Source organism: Macaca fascicularis, chromosome 5 (genome assembly GCF_037993035.2).
Source record: "Macaca fascicularis isolate 582-1 chromosome 5, T2T-MFA8v1.1".
In the NCBI taxonomy this organism is placed as follows: domain Eukaryota; kingdom Metazoa; phylum Chordata; class Mammalia; order Primates; family Cercopithecidae; genus Macaca; species Macaca fascicularis.
Genome location: NC_088379.1, coordinates 51,897,547 through 51,925,101, shown reverse-complemented (window position 1 = coordinate 51,925,101; position 27,555 = coordinate 51,897,547). Strand labels below are relative to the sequence as shown.

Below are 27,555 nucleotides of genomic sequence, written 5' to 3'. Positions count from 1 at the left end.
TTTAAAAGAAATCATGAAGACAGTTTAAATTCAAAAGGCCCATGACACTCTGAACTGCAATTCTTTTAGAATGTAGGACCACCACCTCCTCGTCCACACTAGGGAAACGGAAAGTACCTGACTTCCCAACAGAAATGTAAGGAGTCCTTCCTTTTAGAGGAATATCTGTACAAACACTTAGGACAAAACTCCTCTCTGGGCATTCTGGGCTGCTGTCAGGCCCTTCTAGATTCTCTTTTTCCAATTTTTTTTCTCTTCCCACATCTGGGGTAACTGGAGAGCTGTGGGCCCAATCCCGTCCGTGGGAGATGACTGGAGAGTTACAATCCAGGGGGCCGTAGTGGGTCAGCATCAGTTGCTGCCAGGCATCTGTTGTTATTGTTTGCCCTGCATCCATTCCCTTCTTTCTGGTAATAGCACTGTATCACTGCAACAGTCAGGAACCCAGCAGGAAACACGGGGCTCTCTGGAGAGAGTTTAATCAAGCATAGTTGTACAGAGGCGCAGACAGGCTTAATGAAACCAATAAGAGATGGGGAGGCACCCCAGGTTAACAAAAGTAGGAAGTGATTATCATCACTAACCCCACACAGGCAATCTCTGAGAAAGCTTTAGCCACAGGAGAAAGTACTACAGGGGCACAGTGGCTGCCAGTATGCAGCCCAGCGGGCAAGGAGCTGGAGGATTCTCTCCTGTAACCCTCCTATCACCTGCTGCCAGTGTCCATTGGACAAACCAAAGTGGAAGGCAGAGGACAAGGGAGTTATGGTCTGTAGTTCATCTACCGATGGACACTTGAGTTGCTTCCAAAACCTACTATTCTTAACCACCACACTAACTCATCTCCCAGATGCCTTTCCGCCTACTGTCTACATTTACACCCTCTTCCAGGACTGCCTCAAGACTGCTTGGGTGCTGTGGTCTGCCTACTTGCCTTGTTCTTTCTTCCCACTGCTAGCTAATGCCTCCACCTGGCCCACCCTTAACACCTGCCTAGTCTTGGGGTGGGGACAGGAGGGCTTTAGTTCTAGGCTCCCGTTTCTCCCTGTCTTCCCTGGTTGCCTTCACTCCTGCATGCCAGCCCTATCATGAACCACGTTAGCAACAAAGAGCAGGGTTTCTAAGGAGTGGTACTCCAAGCATACAAATTACTTAGGAGATGAATCCTTCTATCTCTTTTGAACATCCCTCTCAGGCATGTCACTGAAGCTAGGAAGCTCCTATTTCTATTAATAACTTTACAGTACAGAGGGGAAGAAGGAGCTATGCTCAAAATAAAACAATGAACTCAGTACATGAACAAGTCCAAGACAAATGACTATAATGTATTCTGGATTCGTATGTCTCTAAGGCTAATTAATGTAAGAAAGTTTAATAGTGAGCGTTCTCTGAAAACACAATGTCACAAAGTAAGTGTTAATAAAGGTCAGATATTTTCACATGATAAACTCCAAATCAAGGGTTATGTCTTAGAGGTCTTTACTACTCTCTGAAGATACACAATAGGCATTTATTTATTCATTCCACAAATGTTTGCAAGTTTCTACTCTAAAATAGGTAATAGATAAGTGGAGGGGATACAAGGGTAAGCCAGGCAGATACAGCTCTGTCCTCAGAAAGCCAACTAAGCCAGCTATAACTACAGTGTAATGGGCCTATTGATGTCTGTAATGAAGCAGTTATAAAACTAACAAAAATCCAGATGGAGGAGCTTCTTTTCCAGCTTACAAGTGCTTTTTAGCTAGAGAAAAAGACATGAAGCCTGGGAGGCAGACATTTTATTTGCCACCACAGAAATAGAAAGATGATTAAAATTGCTTAAAAACCATTTAGAAATACACTCCCACCACATCCCACTCCCCATCTTACATTCTTAAAAGAGCTGCATTTTTTTCTCTCTCTCTTTCGGTTCTGAGATCTTGTCCTCCTTTGCACCTCCTTCCAATAATACATGAAGAATGACACAGCCCTGAAGTGTCAGAAGTGGTGACACGGAAGTCCCATGAGGCCATTTCCTCTTCTCTCCTCTTTCTAGAGTTCACAGGGAACCAAAACACACATATGCACACAGAGAACTCTCAAAGCCAATCAGTCTGAAGGTCTACACGTTCATTTACACTCCATCTATCCCCACATTCTTACAAGTAACCGTGGAACCCGATATATGCCGGTTGCCATTGGGGACCCAGTGCTGGACAGGGTCAGCATGAGTACTGTAGATCTTCATGTGCAATGAAGCCATCACTAAGCCCTTTCTGAGCCCCACGTATGTAAAGTATACCCCCTCCAGAGTTTCATAAATCTTCGGTTGGTTTTTTTCACACTGGACTGTGGTTTGATTTTTATACTTAATTACTTAATCTATTTGGTATTTATTTTACTAGATTCTCCCCATCTCCCCACCCCCAAAAGGCTAACTGGACATCCTAACAATATCTATAGAAAAACTCTGCCCTTTGCCTCTGTTTTGTGTTCTCTCTGGAATAATATAATTATTTTTTATGTGAAGGGACCATGATTTAAAAAAAAAAAAAAATACTTCTCAATGCCTTTTCTTTCACTGTAATCCAGTTTCTTGCCCTGTTGTGTTTGGGAAGGAAAGCATATTAAAGCTTTTTTCCACCATTACCTCAAATGAAGACTCAGATCAAAATGAGACTGTTTACAGGCAATTTTTACATTTGCATGATAGTATAGTACAAAACATGCACGCATAGATAAAACAACAAAAGAAAAATATTTTTTAATTTGTGAATGAGTACTAAAATATTTTAATAATTGTAGCTTTTTAAAGGCTAAATAAAGTAGCCTCTCACAATATGCTTTTTGAGAATTTCCTTTGTAAATTCTATTTATTTTTTCGGATAAATTATTCCCCATCCCAATCAGATTTTAATTGCTATGGTATTAAGCCTATAAATCACTGCAATTTGGGGAAATGTCTACATGATCTAATCTTTCCATCTGGGAGATATTTACTTTTAATGAACTCGGACAATTATGCTTCCCAAAGTTGCCCTTCAATTCCAGAATCCCTGACCACAGCCATCCTAACCTGTCTCCATGAATAGCATCCTCACAAACACACTGCACAGTGACAGAGCCTCAGCATAAAAATGTGCCCCCCAAGTCCTCTCGATCATTGACCAACATGTATTAAGACTCTACATAAAGTTTGCTGCTGAAAATACAGCTCTGCCCTCAAGAGCCTTATAAGTTAGTTGAACAGGTGTGTAATATGCCCAGAATGAAAAATAACCATAAAAGGTAGCATTTATTAAATATCAAATGTGCCATACCTATAGGAAGTAAAGTGATGAGGACTGAGACCATTGATTAGAAGAAGATACAAGTGTGAGTAGAACTTGAGGAGGCCTCAAACAGTAGAGGCCTGTTTAGGAAGGAAAAGATAAGAGCCCAATACAATGTCAGACACAAAGGTAGTCAATAACTGCTAAATAAACAATGAGGGGCTTGCCAGTCAGAGACAATGTCATGGACAAAGACACAGTGGGAAGAATAAATGCATATGGTGTCCCTAGGGAATAACAAGTTGACCAGTCTCTCCAAAGGTTATGGAAAACTGGCAGAAGAGGTGGACGAACTAGTCTAGTTTCAAACTGTTGAGAGCTCATAGGATATACTCTCATCTAAATATTCTATTAGAGACTCACAATTCTCTACATTTGTTGTTAGTGCTCAATTCAATTCCATAAGCACTTACTGAACACTATACACCCCAGGCATTGTATACTCAGGATGTCAAAATGGGTAAAACATTCTCTCTGTACTCAAGGATCTTCTAGTTGAACAGTCAAACATGTAAGCAATTAGTCAAACATATAAGCAAACAGTCGTCAATCGGCGTGGCAGGTATAACAGAAATACAACTGCATAGAATATGGGAGCACAAAGGGAGAAGGTGCAGGAAGGCTTCTGGGAGGTGGCAGTACAAGGCTGAATTCTGGAGGATGAACAGGAGTTGTTAAGTACCAGGGAGGTGGACGGGTCTCCCAGGAAGACATAATGAAAAGGCATGAGAGAAGATGAGTCCCAGGACTGCATATGGTTAAGTAGCCCATGAGGGTCAGTGGTTGGGTACATATGACCACAGAAATAGGTAGGGGTCTGGCTACTATTCAGAGGAGCCACTGAAGACTTTAACATGGAAGGAATGATGCAATCAGATTTGGTTTTGGAAAGAAAACTCTAGCAGGATTAAAGAGGTCTGAAGGAGGAATTGGAAGAATCTGTAGTGTTTGAGTCATATTGCTTTTTTTTATTGCCAGCAATAGTAGCAATGTGGGGTTTCACCCTACTGCAAGTACCTTAATTCTTTTCCCAGCACTGACGCTAACAGTAATGCACCTTGGAAAAGGCATTTCTCCTCTGTGGCTCTAAGTTTCCTCACTGCAAAATGAAGACACTGTACTAGATGACCTCTAAGCTCCAGATGGCAATAATTCTTCAGGTCTTCTTATTTATCCTCAAGGAAAAACTGAGTATGTAGAAAGGCAGGTGGAGTTTCAATCTTTACTTGGATTTCCATTGAAGGTAAACAATTTAAATGAGCATGCTACCAAATTTATCAAAGATTTTATTCTTTTAACTTTTATCTAAGTTGTAGAGAGGCTTAAAAGTCCCAGAAAGTTGTGCTTTATGTACCGCATGTGCTTGCATAGACTTTAAATTAAACTGCATTTATGAAAACTCTGTGAGCTTTTTGGATTAAATACTATATTTCAGTCCTAAGAATTACGCCAAGTGCACAGAGAGCACCCAGAGGAACATTCACACTCTCTGATTGCTTATGAAACCTCCCAGCCCTAGCTCAGCCCAGTTTTATTAAAATTTCTATTAGTGCAGCTCAGTTATGATTAAATATTCTTCCTACTTTTTCAAGAAGAAAAGAATGCTGCTAACACTTGATAGCTTGTGTCAACTGGGGACATGCATCACAGGGATAAATTAAATCCATAAATAATCCAGAACCTTAATTTAAGCCAAGAGCTTCAATCTCCGTCCTCAACCAACCTTTTCTAAAAGCTGTTAACAAAGTATTCAAATCGCCTTAAATAAGGCTCCTTTGTACAGGGTCAGCTCTAGGTGAAATTGGGAGATGGCTCCTTGCTACCCTCCATCCCCAGGACCTCCACTGCCTACTTGCTCCGTATCCCACTCATAACTATCTTCTAAGTGTCAACTTGCAGTTTTCTTCTTATTTTACCACTTTGCAGCTTGTGACATCGTTAACCACTCCTAGTTTCCTGAATGTCTACCCTTGGCCTCCATAGCTACTCTCCCCTGGGTCTCTTCCTACCTCGTCAATCATGCTATTTTGGACTATCTCTTATGTCAGTTCCTCCCCTACCCACCCTGCTACAGTTTGTTTTTTCTCTGCATGGTCTTCCTGAGAGATATCATTCACACCCATGGTGATGTCACATAAATATAGCCCTGTATGACCTCTTTTTAAACATATATTAAATGCTCGGCAAATTCCTGTGAAATTGAATTGAACAACAACAACAAAAAATCGTTATGCACTTCTAATGTGAAATTTAAGTAAGACTGTACAGGGAATGTGTCTCTGCCTAGTTCATCTCTCCCATGTCTCTGTCTCTCACACACCTTTCCTCCATTACTGCATGAATTCCTGTCCACCTTCTGCTGCCCTATGATCAATAAGCAGCTTCCACCCTAACTTTGCAGACCGCATCTCAGCGGAAGCCCGGCTCCCACCTACTTCATGCGCCAGACACAGCGGTTGTCTGATAGGCTGTGGCTTATAGGTCCAACGTAAGCTTTACTAATTTCTTCATCCCCTTCTCAACCCCAATTCACCTTCCAAAACCCACTTCCAATGTCAGGGCTCCTGTGAAGTATTATCCAGCTCTCTCTTTCTAGTCAAGCAGAATTGTTCAACCTCCACTAGACTCTGAAAATGCACTTTAAATAAACCAATCTGTCATAGCATTGAGCAAACTGAAAAATAGTTGATGGTGAAATGGTCTATCTCCTGAACTAGATTGCAAACTCCCTAAAAGTGGGGACCATATTCCATTCCATTTTGTATCTCGTGACTAGCACAGTGCCCGACACATGGGGATCGTATCACTGCATTTATGTAAAGGGTTTTGACTAGACAAAAAGAGTGGGTACTTATGGATAATGAAGGCAGGCTTTAAGTTGGGGCCCTTATCTTTCTTTTTTGCTTTTATTTCTTTTTTCTTTCACTTAATAACAAACATTGTTCAAAAAGTGTGGAAACTAATCCCATTTCTCATTCCACAAGCAAATATATATTATACCAGTCTAAACAGGGACACTTGCAATTTAAAAAATAAGGTAATGGATAGCCTCTGTATTATTTATAAATGACTAAAATATAAGAAACACAAAGTTCCAAATATAACACTGAACTCACCTATAAAGAAACACACAGAAATTTCATAAAACATATGCTATATAAAGGTAAGGTACCATTATTTTTCTACTTGATAGGTTGTCAATGTTGAACACTGATTTGAAATTATAAAAACAAATGCTTGATGACTATCTTTGGTGCAAGCTCCTTACCCAAGGAGGGAACCCTTATCGTATGAACTGTCACTGAAAGCTGACTTCCCATTACCAACAACAATATCTTGTGGAATCAACTACATAAAAACAACAAGACGAAGAGAAGTGATCAATGACATCATTACACAATACCAGTACAAGCATGCTTGATATCACGTCTGTGAGAATTTTTGTAAAACAAATCTGGTTTTCCAGTTGACTCACATTTTGCCTTAAGAGAAGTTTATCTTAGTTTCTGATTGCTCTCCAATTGACAGCCAATTAAAGTGGCTTCTAACTCTTTATATGTATATTCCTTTTCTCTTCAGTCACTTCAAAATAATTTGTGATATACAAATGTGTACTTTAATAACTATTTTAAAATTCTACAGTGAATCTTTTCCTTAAAATGCAAGATCCTTTGAAATATAAATATTGGTTAGAGAATGCATCTATTTAACAGAACCTGGAGCAGTTATTATCTACTGCTAAGGTTTCCACTACAGATGCAAGAAAAAAGTGTCCTCGAGCTTTCTGATTGTGACGGCCAAAACTGAATGGGGGAATACGGGGAAGAAACAGAATTTTGCAACTCAAAAATAACCTTGTAAACAGTGAAGAGTCTGCTTTCCTCCAAAGAAGAATCTAAAATTTGAGTTTAAAACATTAGTTGGAGAATTTAATATGAGTAGCAAAAAACAGACCCTATGTTTTCTTAAAATGTTAGAAGACATAAAGGCTATGGCCACTATTTCCATGCTTTCACTACGTTAGTCCTTCCTTCTAACTTTCAAGATAATGGAAAGAAACACACAGAAATCCTAGACTTTAAAAGTATCTAGTAAAAGCCACTCTATTCTTTACAAGAGGTTCTTTTCCTAAGTCAGAGTAGTCCCTATTACTTCACAAGAAAGTCTTAGAGACCAAGAAGTAAAATAAATTCCTCTTACTGTGAAGTATATCCCTTCCACACTACCTACTCTGTTATAGAACTTCAAATTGGATTTCTCCAATCATAAGTCTCAGTGTCAAGAGACCTCCACTCCTACTCAAAAGGCAATTTCTGAGAGTCTGGTGTATGTCCACCACTCCCTCCAAATTCTGTTTGTTAGTCTGTTCCAAAGGCCTAAAAGATGATTCTACTTTTCCTGGATTAAAAATACTTTGACTTGGTTGTAGGGTCATAACTCTCCCTTTTCCACATCTAAGACCTAGGCTCTTAGAGGAATTGTAGTCACTAACCAGAAATTTCCCCACTTGTGTATTTAAATGCTACCTTTTCCCAGATATCCCACTTGGTACTTCTATGACATCACTAGACAGGTTATAAGTTTAATGATTCTACTGACTATGTGAAGTGTTGATGTTCACTTCGCTTTTAGGTCTCATAGGGGCTGCTTCCACATACAAACACTTAAATAAGCTTAAATTGGAATTTTACTAACATATGTTGCTGAATCAGAGAGACTCGTCTTCAAATACGAGCTCTACCACATTTATGTTTATATGTCCTTAACTATCCTACATAAGGGGTTTTTTTGTTTGTTTGGTTGGTTGGTTGGTTGGTTGGCTGGTTTTGAGATGGAGTCTCACTCTCTCATCCAGGCTGGAGCGCAGTGGTGCAATCTCGGTTCAGTACAACCTCCACCTCCCGGGTTCAAGCAGTTCTCTGCCTCAGCCTCCCGAGTAGCTGGGATTACAGGTGCCCACCACCACGTCCAGCTAATTTTTGTATTTTTAGTAGAGACGGGGTTTCACCATCTTGGCCAGGCTGGTCTTGAACTCCTGACCTCATGATCCACCCACCTCGGCCTCCCAAAGTGCTGGGATTACAGGCATGAACCACCATTCCCAGCCACTAAATAAGCTTTCTAAGCCTTGGTTTCTTTGGCTATGAAATGGGAGTACTAATAATAGCTACTTTAGAAGGTTTCCATAAAGTTAAATAAGAAAATGTCATAAACCACTTAGGACAATTTCTGGCATAGTAAAAACAGACAAGAAAGTATAGTGTTACAGTGGTGACAGTAGTGGTGGTGGTGGCAGTAGTGGTTAGCTAAGGTGTAATTTTCATGTGCCCTCATGTTGTTTCTTCAACCAATTCTTGAAGACACAAAGTTCCACAACCATAACTCATCCTACGTTACCTTCATTTAAGAATGCATCAAAATATAGCAAGATGCTCTGATGTGGCTCAGTAGCTTGCTTTATGTGTGCTATGTCCAAAACGACAGAAATGCTGTCCCAAGACATTAGCTTATCTTGTATAATTCAATGTTGCATTGTGAAAACATCTTATACCTTTCTTCGTTCTGTATTTGATTTTTCTGCTCCCTCCCCAACTGTCAATTAAATTTTCTAAATTACTATCAATAGGCATATGAAAATCCACACATCTTCATAGCGCACAGACATATACAAGTATTTTGCAAGATTCTGAAGTACTTGGGCTGCCACTCCTGCCATGGGAAAACAAAAAGATTTGGGAGAGGTGCATGCATCAGGGGCACAGAAACAAGAGAAGTAACCATCAAGGCCCTGGCATTAGGTACAGGCTTCACTAGATATACAATTTATCTCCAGTAAGACAAAAAAGAGAAAGGTTTGAGACAATTATTTTTGCAGTATATGCAACCCCTTGACACATTAAAAAAAAAAAAAAAAACCCTAAATTAATTGGAAGCATAAATAAATTCTCAAGAGAAAAATTATTTCATTTCTAAGAAAGTATTCACTACTTGGACAGGTAGCTGTGGTTTATTAATATGGTGAGTATTTGGAAGCCATCTCCTTTTCACACAGTTTTGATACCTTACTTTGGGGGTTTTTGTTTGTTTGCTTGCTTGCTGTTGTGGGTTTTTTTGGGTTTTGGTTTTTGGTTTTTTGTTTGGTTGTTTTCTTGTTTTTGCTTCATACCTATCTAATGATCTCAATACAAGTTTCATTGTGTGACGCTAAACTCTTCCAATGGCACCAAAATGTTACAATGCTATTTGACAATCATATAGATATATTTTCACCAAAAGTAGAGCTTTGTGTAACCCCTAATACATGTACTGTATTTATGGAAGAAAAGCCTACTGATTACTACCCATAGTTGAACAGAAACTTCTTACTTTGGTAAACTAATACTTACCTTCAGGATTGTTTCTGACTCATGGTTACTACAGTGGAAAACGTGAGATTGAGGTGGTCAAACAGATTCCCCACCATTTTGGCTTCCCTGGCAGGAGACCTGCCCCTGCCTCAACCAATGGAAAACATCATGAGTGCCTGAAAGCAGAAAATCTTCTGAGGACAGCCAGAGAGACCAAGAAAGGGAGGTGGGACTAGCATCGCCAGCCCAGAAAATGCTGCTCTGCGTCTGGACCAAATGAGATATCACATCAGAGTGGCTGTTCAGCAGCACACTATAGGGGGTTCATTCAATGGATTCTCTGGGTATGAACCCCTACCTATCCTTCCCACACTGCAAGGATATCACTTTTGGGACCTCCGCCATCCAGGACAGACAGGGGTCCAAAGTTTGCCAGAGCCAAAGCAAACCTGGGCATAAGGCACCATCAAGTACTTAAAAGGAGGCAGAAATGATATTAAACAGATATGTTGCAACAGATATGTTGCAAAGAAATCTCTAAGCAAACATAAAGAATAAAAAAAAAACAAGCCACATAGAGAAGACTGAAATAATTAATCCTTCAATGTGAAGGCAAAGATGTACATTCACAAGGAACAATAGCAAAGAGGGAAACATGACCTCACCAAAAAGAAAAAGCAAGGAATCAGTAACCAACCCCAATGAGACAATGACAGGTGAGCACTCTGATAAATAACTTCAAAATAGCAGTTTTAAGAAAACTCAGGGTTCTCCAAAATAACACAGAAGGCAACTCAGAAATTTATCAGATAACTTTAACAAAGAGATTAAAATATTTTTTAAAAATCAAACAGAAATCCGAGAACTAAAAAAAAATTTGCTGAACTGAAAATTTTATTAGAGTCTCTCAAGAGCAGAATGAATCAAGCAGAGGAAAGAATCAATGAGCTTAAAGACAGGTTATCTGAAAATATACATCAAAGGAAAAAAATTAAAAAGAACAAAAAGGAATAAAGAATATCTACAAGATATAGAAAATTACCTCAAAAGACCAAATCTAAGAATCATTGGTGTTCAAGAGGGAGCTGAGCAAGAGCAAGGGATAGAAACTTATTCAAAGAAATGATAACAAAAACTTTCCAAAACATGAGAAAGACATACATATCCAGGTATGGTTAGGTCAGAGATCATTAAATAGATGAAACCCAAATAAAACTATCACAAGGTATATAATAACCAAACTTTCAAGGTCAAGGGCAAAAAGAAAAGCCATAAGAAAAAAGAAACAAATAATACATAAAGGAGCTTCAATTTGTCTGACAATAGACTTCTCAACAGAAACTATACAGGCCAGGAAGACATATCCAAAGTACTGGGGTGGGGGATTGGGGGTGGGGGATTGGAGGCGGGTACCAACCTGTCCACCAAAAGTTCTATATCCAACAAAAACTACCTGATACCAGACCACAACCCCTGCCCAAAAAAAGAAAAAGCTCACGGAATTAATCACCACCAGACCCATCCTACAAGAAATTATACTAAAGAGAACTGCTCAATCTGAAAGAAAAAACAACACCAATTTGCAAAAAGAAAACATCTAAAAGTATAAAACCCACTGGTAAAAATAAGTGAACAGACAAACTCAGAATACTCTATCACTGAAATTGTGGTACACAATCCACTCATAATTCTACCATGAAGACTGAAAGGCAAAGCTATCAAAAATAATAATAGCCATAGCAGCCTGTTAAGAGATAGGCAATATAAAAATATATTAATTGAGACAACAAAAAAGCTTCAAAATCTGGAAGGGATGGAGTTAAACTGTAGAGTCTTTTTAGTTTTTCCTGTTTGTTTGCTTGTTTCTATTCTTTTCTTTATGATCAAAGATAAGTTATCATCTCTTTACAATAACTTGTTGTAAGACTTTTTTTCTAAATTTCAACCACAAAGCAAAAACCTGTAATAAATATACTAAAAATAAAAAGAAACACATTAAAACATACTACCAGAGAAAATCAGTTAACCACAAAAGAAGACAGGAGAAAAGGAAGAGAGGAGTTACAAAATAACCAGAAGACAAGTAACAAAATGGCAATAGTAAGTCTTTACCTATCAATAGTAGCATTGAATGAAATGAACTAAATTATCCAATTAAAAGAAGAATGTGCCTGAATGGATGAACAACTATATGCTACCTATAAGAAATTCACCTCGTCTATAAAGATACACATAGACTGAAGGTGAAGATATTGAAAAAGATATTCCATGCAAACAGAAACCAAAAAAGAGTAGAAGTAGCTATGCTTATATAAGATAGACTACAAGTCAAAGACTGTAAAAGAACCAGAGAAGGTCACTATAGAATGATAATGCAGTCATTCTGCCAATAGGATAAAACAATTTTAAATATCTGTGCACCCAACACAGGAACACCCAGGTATATAAAGCAAACACTAATGTATCTAATGGGAGAGACAGACTGCAATATAATAACAGTAGAGGACTTCAACACCCCACTCTCAGTAATAGACAGATCACCCACTCAGAAAATCAACAAAGAAACATCAGAGTTAAACTCTACACTACACTACAGATATGAGCCTAACTAGCATTTACAGAACATTTCATCCAGCTGCTGCAGAATATACATTTTTCTCATCAGCACATGGAACATTCTCCAGAACGAACCATATGCTAGGCCACCAAACAAGTCTCAAAAAAATTTTTTTAAAAAGGTGAAATTATATTAAGTACCTTTTCTGACCACAATGGAATAAAACTGGAAATTCATAATAAGAGGCACATTAGAAACTACACAAATATATGGAAATTAAACAACATGTTCCTGAATGGTTAATGGGTCAATAAAGAAATTAAGAAGGGAATTTAAAAATATCTTGAAACAAATATAAATAGAAATACAACATACTAAAATCTATAGGATACAGCAAAAGCAATAATAAGGAAAAAGTTTATAGCAATAAATGCCTACATCAGAAAGATTTCAACTTGCCAAGCTAATTATGCACCTCAAAGAACTAGAAAAGCAAGAACAAACTAAACCCAAATTTAGTAGAAGGAAAGCAATAACAAAGATTAGAGCAAACATAAGTGAAATTGAGACTTAAAAATACAAAAGATCAACAAAACAAAAAGTTGGCTTTTTGAAAAGATAAACAAAATGGAAAAACCTTTAGCTAGGCTAAGAGAAAAGTAAGAAAGCCCAAATAAATAAAATCAGAAGCAAAAATGGAGACATAACAACTGATACCACAGAAATACAAAGAATCGTTAGAGACTATTATAAACAGCTACAGGCCAACAAATTGGAAAACCTAGAAGAAATTGATAAATTCCTGGACAAACACAACTTACTAAGATTGAGTCTTGAAGAAATAAAAAACATGAACAAACCAATAATGAGTAATGATAACAAAACCATAATAAAAAACTCTCTCATCAAAGAAAAGCAGAGGACCTGATGTCTTCACTGCTGAATTCTATTAAACATTTAAAGAACTAATACCAATTCTACTCAAACTCTGAAAAAAAAAATTGCAGAGGTGAGAATACTTCCAAACTCATTCTATGAGTCCAGCATTACCCTGATACCAAAGGCAAAAAAGACACAACAAAAAAAAAAACTACAGGGCAATATTCCTAAACAACAAAGATACAAAAATCCTCAACAAAATACTAGCAAACCAAATTCAACAACACATTAAAAAGATTACTCACTATGATTCAGTAGGATTCATCCCTAGGATATAAGGATGGTTCAACATGCATAAATCCATAAAAATGATACAAAACATTAACAGAATCAAGAATAGAAACCATATGATCATTTCAATAAATGCTGAAAAGACATTTAATAAAATTTTATATCCTTTTATAGTAAAATGCTCATACGTTGGGTAAAGAAAAAAACATACCTCAAAACAACAGAAGCCATATATGATGGACCTAGTGCTAACAACATACTGAATGAGGAAAACTTGAAAGCCTTTTCTCTAAGATCTGGAACAAGAAACTGATGCCCTCTTTCACTTTTATTCACTGTTATGTTGAATGAAAGTGAAAGAGGCATCATTTTCTAACACTGGAAGTTTGTGCCAGAATAATCAGACAAGAGAAAGAAATAAAAGGGATCCAAATTAGAAGGAAGAAGTCAAATCACCCTTGTTAGCAGATGATATGATCTTATATTTAGAAAACCATACAGACTCCACCAAAAAATTCTCAGAACTGACAAATGAATTCAGTAATGTTTCAGGATACAAAATCAACATACAAAAACCAGTAACATTTATATATGCCAACAATGAGCAATTTGAAAAACAAATCAAGAAAGCAATTCCATTTAAAATAGGTACAAGGCATACCAAATATCTGGGAATAAACTTAACCAAATAAGCAAAATATCTTTATAAGAAAAATTATAAAGCTGTGATGAAAGAAACTGGAGAAGACACAAAAAAATTGGAAAAGCCATTCCATGTTCATGAATAGGAAGAATATTTTTAAAATGTAATACCCAAACTGATCCTATAGATTCAATGCACTACCTATCAAAATAATAATGACATTCTTCACAGAAATAGAAAAAACAATCCTAAAATTTATATAGAGTTACAAAAACCCTGAATAGCTAAAGCAATCCTGACCAAAAATAACAAAGCTGGATGCATCACACTACCTGACTTCAAAATATACTACAGAGTTATAGTAACTAAAACAGCACCATACTAGCATAAAAATAGATATATAGACCAATGGAACAGCATAGAGAGCACAGAAATAAATCCATGCATTTATAGTGAACTGATTTTCAACAAAGACACCAAGAATATACATAGGGAAAAGGACAGTCTTTTCAAAAACTGGTGCTGGGAAAACTAGATAACCACATGCAGAGGAATTAAACTAGACCCTACGTATCACCATTTACAAAAATCAAATAAACATGGATTAAAGACTTAATTAAAAGACCTCAAACTATGAAACTACTACAAGGAAACGTTGGGAAAACACTCCAGGGCATTTGTCTGGGCAAAGATTTTTTTTAGTAACACCTGAAAAGCATAGGGAACCAAAGGGAAAATGGACAAATGGCATTACATCAAACTAAAAAGCTCCTGCATAGCAAAGGAAATAACCAACAAAATGAACAGACAACCTATAGAATGGGAGACAATATTTGCAAATTATCCATTTAACAAGGGATTAATAACCAGAATATACAAGAAGCTCAAACAACTCAATAACAAAAGAAAGAGAGAGAAAGAAATCAATTTAAAAATGGGGGAAAGGTCTGAATGGACATTTCCCAAAAGAAGACATACAAATGACAAAGAAGTAACAAAAAATGCTCAGCATCACTAATCATCAAGGAGATGCATATCAAAACCAAAATGAGGCTGGGTACAGTGCCTCATGCCTATAATCCTAGCACTTTGGGAAGCCAAAGTGGGAGGAATGCTTGAGCCCAGCAGTTCGAGACCAGCCTAGGCAATATAGTGGAACTCCATCTTTACAAAAAATTTTAAACATAGATGGGTATGGTAACTCATGCCTGTAGTTTTAGCCACTCTGGAGGCTGAGGCAAGAGTATCGCTTGATCCCAGGAGGACAAGGTTGCAGTGAGCTGTGATCGTGCCACTGCACTCCAGCCTGGTGACAGGATGAGACTCTGTCTCAACACACACACACACGTATCATCTCACCCCAGTTAAAATGGCTTTTATAGAAAAGACAGGGAATAACGGACGGTGGTATGGATGGAGAGAAAGGACACTCATACATTGTTGGTGGCAATGTAAATTAGTACAGCCATTATGAAGAACATTATGGAGGTTCCTTCAAAACTAAAAATACAATTACCCTGTGATTTAGCAATCGTTCTAGTGAGTATTTATCCCCTAAAAAAGGAAATTAATATATTGAAGCGATATCTGCACTCCAGTGTTTAGCACTACTCACAATAGCCAAAATATAGACTCAACCTATGTGCCCATCAATAGATGAATGAAAAAAATGTAAAATGTGGTATATACATACACATTTTATATGTAAGTGCCCATCAATAGATGAATGAAAGTACCCATCAATAGATGAATGAAAAATTTTAAAAGGGGGTATATATGAACAATGAATATTATTCAGTCATAAAAAAGAATGAAATCCTGTCATTAGCAGCAGCATGCTGCATGCAACTGGAGGTGATTATGTTAAGTAAAATAAGGCACAGAAAGACAATTTCACATGTTCTAATTCAGATGTGGGAGTTAAGAAAGTGGACCTCATGAAGACAGAGACTATGCTGGTGGTCACCAGAGGCTAGAAGGGTAGGCATGAGGTGGGTATGAAGAGGGGTTGATTAATGGGTACAAAAATACAGTTAGATAGAATAAATAAGACTATTGTTCAATAAGTAAGAAGCAGTGCTAGAGTAAACAATAAGCTACTGTATATTTCAAAATAGCTAGTAGAGAATAATTCAAATGTCCCCAAAATAAAGAAAATTGTTTAAGATGATAGATATCCCAACTACCCTGATTTGATTAATATGCATTACATAAATATGTTAAAACATCACATGTACCCCAAAATATGTACATCTATTATGTATAAATAAAATTAATTGATTGATTAATTAATTTTTTTAAGTAGGAAGAATCCTAGATGTCATGGTTTGGAGACTCCCAGTTGAGTCAGACCATGACACCAAGAGTATAGACCAAATCGGACAGAGAGTGGTTCAGAATAGAGCTGCTTAAGATACAATATTGGCCTCTCAAGGGGGATGTGCTGTTTTACAGAAAGAATATTAGAGTTGCATCCATGCTGACCTGTCTTGGATCTTTAATAGCATGAAAAAGACTCAGAAGCAAATAAAAAAATGGGTAATGTGGCTAATAATCCCATATGTAGTGCTGTGGGCTCTTTTCATTTGGTATGAGATCTCATCTCTTGGTTTAATATGGGCTGTCTCAGCTCCTAGATGAGGAGGTCACTACAAACTCTGATCATAATACTTCTCTTAGTATTTCTGGCACAGTGTTCAGATGAGTGATCTCCACAGTCTAAAATGCTGCTATGCAGTCTCTGTCCCATGATGTGATCTAACAAATTATCATCAAACAGAAAGAGCAAGAAAACTTGAACTTACAGAGGTAGAAACAACCACACCCAGACACTTACATGCAATTGTGACACTTCAGACACTGATGAAGATCTGGATTGATTGATCACACCCCTGGATATAAATGATCTATCATTCAACTCAGGCTAAAGAATGGCCACATGGGGGGCACTGGGAACCTAGACCGTCTAGCTCCATACATAGCTTAGATAACAAGGATCTACTTTGGAACTACCTACTCTCTCTCTCTCCCTCTTTCTCTTTGTCTCTCTCTCTCTCTCTCTCTCTCTCTCTCACACACACACACACACACACACAGCTAACTGTCTACATCAACATGACTGTAATCTATTGTCTTCATTAGTATTACTTTGCCACTCCAAGAGACTCTTGCTGAGGCACGTAACTTGATTGTTCATTACAAGAATTTCCCAAAAGACCATTAACTCTTCAATAAGAAGTATCAACACTGTTCTGCGAACAAGACTCATGCACTCACGTGTTCATCACAGCACTATTCACAATAGCAAAGACATGAAATCAACCTAGGTGCCCACCAAAGGTGGGTTTGTTAAAGAAAATGTGGTACATACACACCATGGAATATTATGCAGCCACACAAAAGAAAGGAATCATGTCCTTTGCAGCAACATAGATGCAGTTGGAAGCCAGTGACCTAAGTGAATTAATGCAGGAACAGAGAACCAAATACCACATGTTTTCACTTATAAGTGGGAGCCAAACATTGAGTATTCACGGACATAAAGATGGGAACAATAGAAACTGGGGGTTACTGCAGGGAGGTGGGGATGGGGGCAAGCATAAAAAAACTATCGAGTACTATGCTCACTACGAAATCATTCCTAACCCAAATCTCAGCATCATGCAATATACCCAAGAATAAACCTGCGTATGCATCCCCTGAGTCTAAAATAAAAGTTGGAAAAAAAAAAAAGAAGCATCAAAACTCTTGGACTCCTCACCTTGCTGTTTCTATCAAATCCTAAATTATTTCACCATGTTGGCCAGGCTGGTCTTGAACTCCTGACCTCAGGTGATATGACTGTCTTGGCCTCCCGAAGTGGTGGGATTGCAGGCATGAGCCACCATGCCTGGCCATTCTTATTCATTCCTGAGCAGTCCCTGCATGGAAAGACCAATTTTAAACCAAACTTCTAATTCTCAATAAAATCCAACGTTGCCTCTCCCCCTCTTAATGCTGCCAAGACTTTGTCAAAGCAGTGTTCTCCCTCACTGCATAAGCCATAAACTCAGCCCTGTCCTGTCAATTAGTTGGGTTGATACTTTGTAAGTCAACATTAGACAATCAGAAAGACATCCAAACTTGGGAGTCAGAAAACTTGCTTGTATCTGGCTTTCCCACCCACTAGTTAAGAAATCAAACACTGGATTTTGAACACTGAATTTCCTTGTCTGTACTTTGACGATAGGAATAACTTCCTCCCAGGCTTGAGCCCAGGGGTTTGAGGCTGCAGCAGTGAGCTATGATCGCCCCACTGCACTCAATCTGGGTAACAGAGCAAGCCCTGTCTCAAAAACCAAAAAAAAAAAAAAAAAGAAAAGAACTTTCCCATAGAGTTGAAGATTAGATAAAATAATGCATGTGTATAAAAGTACTTTGTAAGTTTTAACGTTGTATACAAATGTTAGTTATTATTAATATTAAGCAGAATATTCATCAAACTAGCTGTCCACTGAAGCTATCACCAGCCATGCTACTCTGTAACTATCACACACCACATGACCAGATGTAGACTCCTGAGTAACCTGGGGATCCCTACTCCCCACAAGGAATAGCTTGGTCTGGTCAAATGTCATCATAATATTCCATTTTGACATATAAAGTCTTCATTACACTTTTTTCAAAAATAAAAATTAAGATTACTATGATCAATAAGCCTTAATATATTTCCAAAATTTATCTTGTAGGAAGTGAATATAAAAATGGAAAGTTGAATCTATTAATCTTTCTTTAAGGCACTGCACATCAATAACTTTTGGAAAAAAATTTGAAATATTTGAGTAAGAAGCTACAAGGTTATAATACGCTATACATAATTCAAATAGACTTTGGAAAATATTACCATATCACTCTTCCTTATGAATCAGGTATCTATGGAAATAACTACATTTTACCATAAAAATAGACCATCATTTACTCATTTATCTGCCTGTTCACAAGGAGAGTCCTTTTTCTTCAGGAATTTTAGCTCCTTGACACATACACTAAAAAGCAATTTTCTTGTGTTTTTTTTTCTGGAAACAGTTACTTTCTTGACACTGCAAAATACCCCCAAATCTACCTGGCTTAAGATAAGGACTGATTTCTTCTCAACTATAATAATTATTGGAAAAGCACTCCCAAAAATAAAAGAACATCCCACAGAGGGATGGTGAAGTAACAAAACAAATAGTCAAGGGCCAGAAACAAACCTGTTCTCATGGAACTCAGGGAAGGAAAGACAAGATGTTCTTCCAGCAATACTAGAAATGAAGGTTTGATGAAATTTTAAGTGAGTCATAAAGAATGAAAACCAATGTTTGGGGCTGCTAAGACATTTCATTGAATTTTTGTGAACCCTAGATGAACTCTGAAGGAAAACTGAAGGCATCTGCCATGAGGCCGTTAAGAGCACCAGCACTGCCTGCATTTATTCCTGTGCCCTGCCAATTACTAACTCTTAACACCTAGACAGCTGGCAGTGCGTTGTCACCCTGTTGCTCCTCCACATTCATGTGCCGTCCTACTCTGTGTCCTGGAGACTAAACCATCCTGGCTGCATCAGTGGCTCTTTTGTCCTTTAACTTCCAGTAGGATTCTGCCAATGAAGGGCACCAGTAGGATGCCGGAGGGTAGGAGAGTGAGGCTAGGTATTTACTACACCAGCTCCATGAAGAGTCTCTGAGCAAGGCAACATACCTCTCCCCAAATCCACAGACCCCATCAGGCAGTCCTCTTTATAGAGCTTTGGATCCAGGAATGGTTCCCCCTCTCTGTCCCCTTAATTGTAGGGGTAGAACTGACTCCTGATGTTACTAACTGCTCATTGTTCCTCAAACCTTGCTAACACCCTCATAAATCTCTTAAGTAAACTCTCCTCCAAATATCCAATTTGAATGTGTTTCTTTTTTTTATTGAGACGGAGTCTCGCTCTGTCACCCAGGCTGGAGTGCAGTGGCCGGATCTCGGCTCACTGCAAGCTGTGCCTCCCGGGTTCACGCCATTCTCCTGCCTCAGCCTCCAGAGTAGCTGGGACTACAGGCGCCCGCCACCACGCCCGGATAATTTTTTATATTTTTTAGTAGAGACGGGGTTTCACCGTGTTAGCCAGGATGGTCTCAATCTCCTGACCTCGTGATCCGCCCGCCTCGGCTTCCCAAAGTGCTGGGATTACAGGCGTGAGCCACCGCACCCAGCCTGAATGTGTACCTTGATAGGACCTTGACTGATCAAGTTATCTAATTTGTTTGGGCTTCGGTGTCTGCATCTGTAAAATCAGTCTAGTCAGAGCACTGCTTTAGGCAGTACTCTGGTTGTTGCAGGTGCCTAACACGCAGGAATTACTCAATTACTACTAACTCCAAGTATATTACATCTCTTCTCATTATTCAAACAGTGTGGATTTTTTAATCTAGGCAAAAATGCAATTTATTTTGCCTAATAATACTATTTTGCAAAATGCCCATAAGTCTTCGCTCTTTAAAAATGAGATTTTTGTTGCTATTGATTCCTGTAGTCTTGCTATCTTAGTAGCCCCTTAATGTTCATCTTTTATCTCCTGTTTTTACAGTGAATAAACTAGGCTTTTTAATTCAAATACAAGATATAAACAGAAAGCAACATGAAATAAAACAAGGTTCAACATTAAATAACCTATCTCTTCAAGAGGCTTTGGGGACAAGGAAAGGAGAAAACAGATTAACAATGCCTAAACATGTTTCCTGAGGGACACATGTCCACCCATTTGAAAGGTTTTATTGGCAGTGTAAAAGTTCCATCCATGAAAAATAATGATCATTAGCTTTTCCATGACAATTGTGTTTTGCCTACAACATCCATCATGCTCCTAGAGTCCATAGCTTTTTCACAATTCCAGTCCCTTGGTGCAAGAAATTAGTGAGTATTGATGCTTTTTAATTGTTTCTCACATAAAGTCCACTGCTACTTGTCACAAAGTTCACATACACTAAAAATCATTATTGAATTTTTGGGAGGTCTGTATGTGTGAAGCAATTCTGAACTTGCCCCACAATTTTAACCAGGTCATACAAGTGAAAGCCTTGGCAATTTGGTTTGATTAACAGGGTAAATTTAAATGAGACCCCAGATTAAATAAGATTTTTTAAAATGGCAGATCTGTACTAAAACATCTACCAAAAAAAAAACCAAGATAACAGAAGGACATATCACAGAACACATATTTTGCAAGAAAAACCAAATAGCTTTTACTTAAATTATAATTGTAAACTAAAGATCTTCAATTTCAGAAGTCAAAATAAGTATTATTTTTGAAGACTGAAATAGCTTAAGCCCTAAGAACATTACAGTGGACTTCTGTTTCAATAATTCCCAACATTTTAAATAAGCCTATAGCAGTCTCAGATTCTAGCTGTACAGTACCAGAAAAAAAACAATTTTCTGCATATTCTATACAGAGTATCTACAGCCTTCCAGCAGAGTCTGACTTCTAATATACAGAAACATAGCTTTTAACATTGTCTATATATCTGAATGGGTATGTATAAATGAATATATGTATTAATGTAGTCATATATCTACACACACATACAGATATACATAAACATACAATATGTTTCACCAATTCTAAAGTGCAAAATTTTTTCACGTTATCTCTGAAAATGGGACGCATCATATATATGTAACATATTATATATTATATAATTATAACATTGTATTATAGTGCTGCATTTTTTCTATTTTGGCAGCAGTAAATACTATTAGACATATGCATTGCAAGATGACACCATCTTACAATCAATGACATCTTGGATTGTATGTGTGTGTAGTCTGTGTATATGTCTTACTCCTATTGACTTCTTCTGTTATTATTTTAGCATTTTCGTCTTTTATGTGCTTCCTACATCAATTTTAAGCTTAGACTCACAGGTTTATAAAACTGGTAAATAAACCCTAGTTACTAACAGAAAATGAGTAAGACAAATGATGAAACACCTTATCAATGCTCACCACACAGAAATTAAAACTTTAATTTGTTAAGCTGCTTATAGTGTAACCAAACTTCAGGAACAAAGTTCCAAGAGAAAACACAGCAGGTGAGGTGCACCATTTCCACAGCAGAAAATAATGACCCATGAAACGAACTTAAGGCTATCAGGCTTAAACTTTATGGATACATTATCACACTTACCACTGATTAAAATGACTTTTCAATGCATGAATGTATGGAAACAAATTTTACATAACATTAAGACACACCAGCAGTGTCGAGTTTCAAATCCATGCTATTAAACCCACAAGCACTAAAGCTAATTTCATCTTTTCTATGCTTAACCATGGGTAGATTTCAGTACGTCCCAATCAGTCTCATTAATCTTGCTTTCCATTTGCTGCATTTAGCTCTTACAATCTGTCATTTTCTGATTTAACCTTCTCTTCTCTCCCCTTTATTTAGGTCAAATTTGGACTATATTAAAGGTGAAGTTACGGTTTTTAGAATTACTTATTCTAATAACTATTGCCTTGAGTTTTTTTGTTTTATTTTGTTTTTTATTACTACACCGTAAGCTCTAGGGTACATACGTGTGCCATGTTGGTGTGCTGCACCTATTAACTCATCATTTACATTACATATATCTCCTAATGCTATCCCTCTCCCCTCCTCCCTCCCCACAATATGCCCCAATGTGTGATGATCCCCTTCCTGTGTCCAAGTGATCTCATCGTTCAATTCCCACCTATGAGTGAGAACATGCGGTGTTTGGTTTTCTGTTCTTGCGATAGTTTGCTGAGAATGATGGTTTCCAGCTGCATCCATGTCTCTAAAAAGGACACGAACTCATCCTTTTTTATGGCTACATAGTATTCCATGGTGTATATGTGCCACATTTTCTTAATCCAGTCTGTCACTGATGGACATTTGGGTTGATTCCAAGTCTTTGCTATTGTGAATAGTGCTGCAATAAACATAGGTGTGCATGTGTCTTTATAGCAGCATGATTTATACTCCTTTGGGTATGTAACCAGTAATGGGGTGGCGGGGTCAAATGGTATTTCTAATTCTAGATCTGTGAGGAATCGCCACTGTTTTCCACAATGGTTGAACTAGTTTACAATCCCACCAACAGTGTAAAAGTGTTCCTATTTCTCCACATCCTCTCCAGCACCTGTTGTTTCCTGACGTTTGATGACTGCCATTCTAACTGGTGTGAGATGGTATCTCATTGTGGTTTTCATTTGCATTTCTCTGATGGCAAGTGACGATGAGCATTGCTTCATGTGTCTGTTGGCTGTATGAATGTCTTCTTTTGAGAAGTATCTGTTCATATCCTTTGCCCACATTTTGATGGGGTTGTTTTTTTCTTGTAAATTTGATGGGGTTGTTTTTTTTCTCTGTTTTGAGTTCTTTGTAGGTTCTGGATATTAGCCCTTTGAGAGATGAGTAGACTGCAAAAATTTTCTCCCATTCTGTATGTTGTCTGTTCACTGGTAGTTTCTTTTGCTGTGCAGAAGCTCTTTAGTTTAATTAGATCCCATTTGTCAATGTTGCCTTATGTTGCCATTGCATTTGGTGTTTTAGACATGAAGTCCTTGCCCATGCCTATGTCCTGAATGGTATTACCTAGGTTTTCTTCTAAGGTTTTTATGATTTTAGGTCTAACAATTAAGTCTCTAATCTATCTTGAATTAATTTTCGTATAAGGAGTAAGGAAAGGATCCAGTTTCAGCTTTCTACTTATGGCTAGCCAATTTTCCCAGCACCATTTATTAAATAGGGAATCCTTTCCCCATTTCTGGTTTTTGTCAGGTTTGTCAAAGATCAGATGGCTGTAGATGTGTGGTATTATTTCTGAGGACTCTGTTCTGTTCCATTGGTCTATATCTCTGTTTTGGTACCAGTACCATGATGTTTTAGTTACTGTAGCCTTGTAGAATAGCTTGAAGTCAGTTAGTGTGATGCCTCCAGCTTTGTTCTTTTGGCTTAGGATTGTCTTGGCAATGCGGGCTCTTTTTTGGTTCCATATTAACTTTAAAGCAGTTTTTTCCAATTCTGTGAAGAAAGTCATTGGTAGCTCAATGGGGATGGCACTGAATCTGCAAATTACCTTGGGCAGTATGGCCATTTTCACGATATTGATTCTTCCTATCCATGAGCATGGCATGTTCTTCCATTTGTTTGTGTCCTCTTCTATTTTACTGAGCAGTGATTTGTAGTTCTCCTTGAAGAGGTCCTTCACATCCCTTGCAAGTTGGATTCCTAGTTATTTTATTCTCTTTGAAGCAATTGTGAATGGGAGTTCACTCAGGATTTGGCTTCTGTTTGTCTGTTATTGGTGTATAGGAATGCTTGTGATTTTGCACATTGATTTTGAATCCTGAGATTTTGCTGAAGTTGCTTATCAGCTTAAGGAGATTTTTGGGCTGAGACAATGGGGTTTTCTAAATATACAATCATGTCATCTGTAAACAGGGACAATTTGACTTCTTCTTTACCGAATTGAATACCCTTTATTTCTTTCTCTTGCCTGATTGCCCTAGCCAGAACTTCCAATACTATGTTGAATAGGAGTGGTGAGAGAGGGCATCCCTGTCTTGTGCCAGTTTTCAAAGGGAATGCTTCCAGTTTTTGCCCATTCAGTATGATATTGGCTGTGAGTTTGTCATAAATAGGTCTTATTATTTTGAGATACGTTTCATCAATACCGAATTTATTGAGAGTTTTTAGCATGAAGGGCTGTTGAATTTTGTCAAAGGCCTTTTCTGCATCTATTGAGATAATCATGTGGCTTTTGTCTTTGGTTCTGTTTATATGCTGGATTACGTTTATTGATTTGTGTATGTTGAACCAGCCTTGCATTCCAGGGATGAAGCCCACTTGATCATGGTGGATAAGCTTTTTGATGTGCTGCTGGATTCAGTTTGCCAATATTTTATTGAGGATTTTTGCATCAATGTTCATCAGGCATATTGGTCTAAAATTCTCTTTTTTTACTGTGTCTCTGCCAGGCTTTGGTATCAGGATGATGTTGGCCTCTTAAAATGAGTTAGGGAGGATTCCCTCTTTTTCTATTAATTGGAATAGTTTCAGAAGGAATGGTACCAGCTCCTCCTTGTACCTCTGGTAGAATTTGGCTGTGAATCCCTCTGGTCCTGGACTTTTTTTGGTTGGTAGGCTATTAATTATTGCCTCAATTTCAGAGCCTGCTATTGGTCTATTCAGGGATTCAGCTTCTTCCTGGTTTAGTCTTGGGAGAGTGTATGTGTCCAGGAATTTATCCATTCCTTCTAGGTTTTCTAGTTTATTTGCATAGAGGTGTTCATAGTATTCTCTGATGGTAGTTTGTATTTCTGTGGGGTCAGTGGTGATATCCCCCATAAAAATGATATCATTTTTTATTGCGTCTATTTGATTCTTCTCTCTTTTCTTCTTTATTAGTCTTGCTAGCTGTCTAGCAATTTTTTGGTCTCCTCAAAAAACCAGCTCCTGGATTCATTGATTTTTTGAAGGGTTTTTTGTGTCTCTATCTCCTTCAGTTCTGCTCTGATCTTAGTTATTTCTTGCCTCTGCTAGCTTTTGAATGTGTTTGCTCTTGCTTCTCTAGTTCTTTTAATTGTGATGTTAGGGTGTCAGTTTTAGATCTTTCCTGCTTTCTCTTGTGGGCATTTAGTGCTATAAATTTCCCTCTACACAGTGCTTTAAATGTGTCCCAGAGATTCTGGTATGTTGTATCTTTGTTCTCATTGGTTTCAAAGAACATCTTTATTTCTGCCTTCATTTTATTATGTACCCAGTAGTCATTCAGGAGCAGGTTTTTCAGTTTCCACGTAGTTGAGCGGTTTTGATTGAGTTTCTTAGTCCTGAGTTCTAGTTTGATTGCACTGTGGTCTGAGAGACAGTTTGTTATCATTTCTGTTCTTGTACATTTGCTGAGGAGTGCTTTACTTTCAACTATGTGGTCAATTTTGGAATAAGTGTGATGTGGTGCTGAGAAGAATGTATATTCTGTTGATTTGGGGTGGAGAGTTCTGTAGATGTCTATTAGGTCCACTTGGTGCAGAGATGAGTTCAATTCCTGGATATCCTTGTTAACTTTCTGTCTCATTGATCTGTCTAATGTTGACAGTGGGGTGTTGAAGTCTCCCATTATTATTGTATGGGAGTCTAAGTCTCTTTGTAAGTCTCCAAGGACTTGCTTTATGAATCTGGGTGCTCCTGTATTGGGTGCATATATATTTAGGATAGTTAGCTCTTCTTGTTGAATTGATCCCTTTACCATTATGTAATGGCCTTCTTTGTCTCTTTTGCTCTTTGTTGGTTTAAAGACTGTTTTATCAGAGACTAGGATTGCAACCCCTGCCTTTTTTTGTTTTCCATTTGCTTGGTAGATCTTCCTCCATCCCTTTATTTTGAGCCTATGTGTGTCCTGCATGTGAGATGGGTCTCCTGAATACAGCAGACTGATGGGTCTTGACTCTTTATCCAATTTGCCAGTCTGTGTCTTTTAATTGGACCATTTAGTCCATTTACATTTAAGGTTAATATTGTTATGTGTGAACTTGATCCTGTCATTATGGTATTAGCTGATTATTTTGCTCGTTAGTTGATGCAGTTTCTTCCTAGCATCGATGGTCTTTACATTTTGGCATGTTTTTGCAATGCCAAAAACATGTTCCTTTCCAGTTGTTTCTTTCCATGTTTAGTGAGTCCTTCAGGATCTCTTGGAGGGCAGGCCTGCTGATGACAAAATCTCTAAGCATTTGCTTGTCTGTAAAGGATATTATTTCTCCTTCACTGATGAAACTTAGTTTGGCTGGATATGAAATTCTGGGTTGAAAATTCTTTTCTTTAAGAATATTGAATATTGGCCCTCACTCTCTTCTGACTTGTAGAGTTTCTGCTGAGAGATCTGCTGTTAGTCTGATGGGCTTCCCTTTGTGGGTAACCCGACCTTCCTCTCTGGCTGCCCTTAACATTTTATCCTTCATTTCAACTTTGGTGAATCTGACAATTATGCATCTTGGAGTTGCTCTTCTCGAGGAGTATCTTTGTGGCGTTCTCTGTATTTCCTGAATTTGAATGTTGGCCTGCCTTGCTTGGTTGGGGAAGTTCTCCTGGATAATATCCTGCAGAGTGTTTTCCAATTTGGTTCCATTCTCCCCGTCACTTTCAGGCACACCAATCAGACGTAGATTTGGTCTTTTCACATAATCCCATATTTCTTGGAGGCTTTGTTCATTTCTTTTTACTCCTTTTTCTCTAAACTTCTCTTCTCACTTCATTTCATTCATTTGCTCTCAATCACTGATAATCTTTCTTCCAGTTGATCGAGTCGGTTACTGAAGCTTGTGCATTTGTCACGTAGTTCTCGTGTTATGGTTTTCATCTCTATCAGTTCATTTATGGCCTTCTCTGCATTGATTATTCTAGTTATCCATTCTTCCATTCTTTTTTTCAAGATTTTTAGTTTCTTTGCACTGGTTATGTAATTCCTCCTTTAGCTCTGAGAAGTTTGATCGACTGAAGCCTTC

The 27,555-nt window shown here is 37.9% G+C and overlaps 1 protein-coding gene across 3 annotated transcripts in view; it reads right to left on the bottom strand.

The window, feature by feature from the left end:
• RASGEF1B (RasGEF domain family member 1B) overlaps window positions 1–27,555 on the bottom strand; it is a 613,701-nt gene that overhangs the window by 499,191 nt on the left and 86,955 nt on the right. The window lies entirely within an intron of this gene.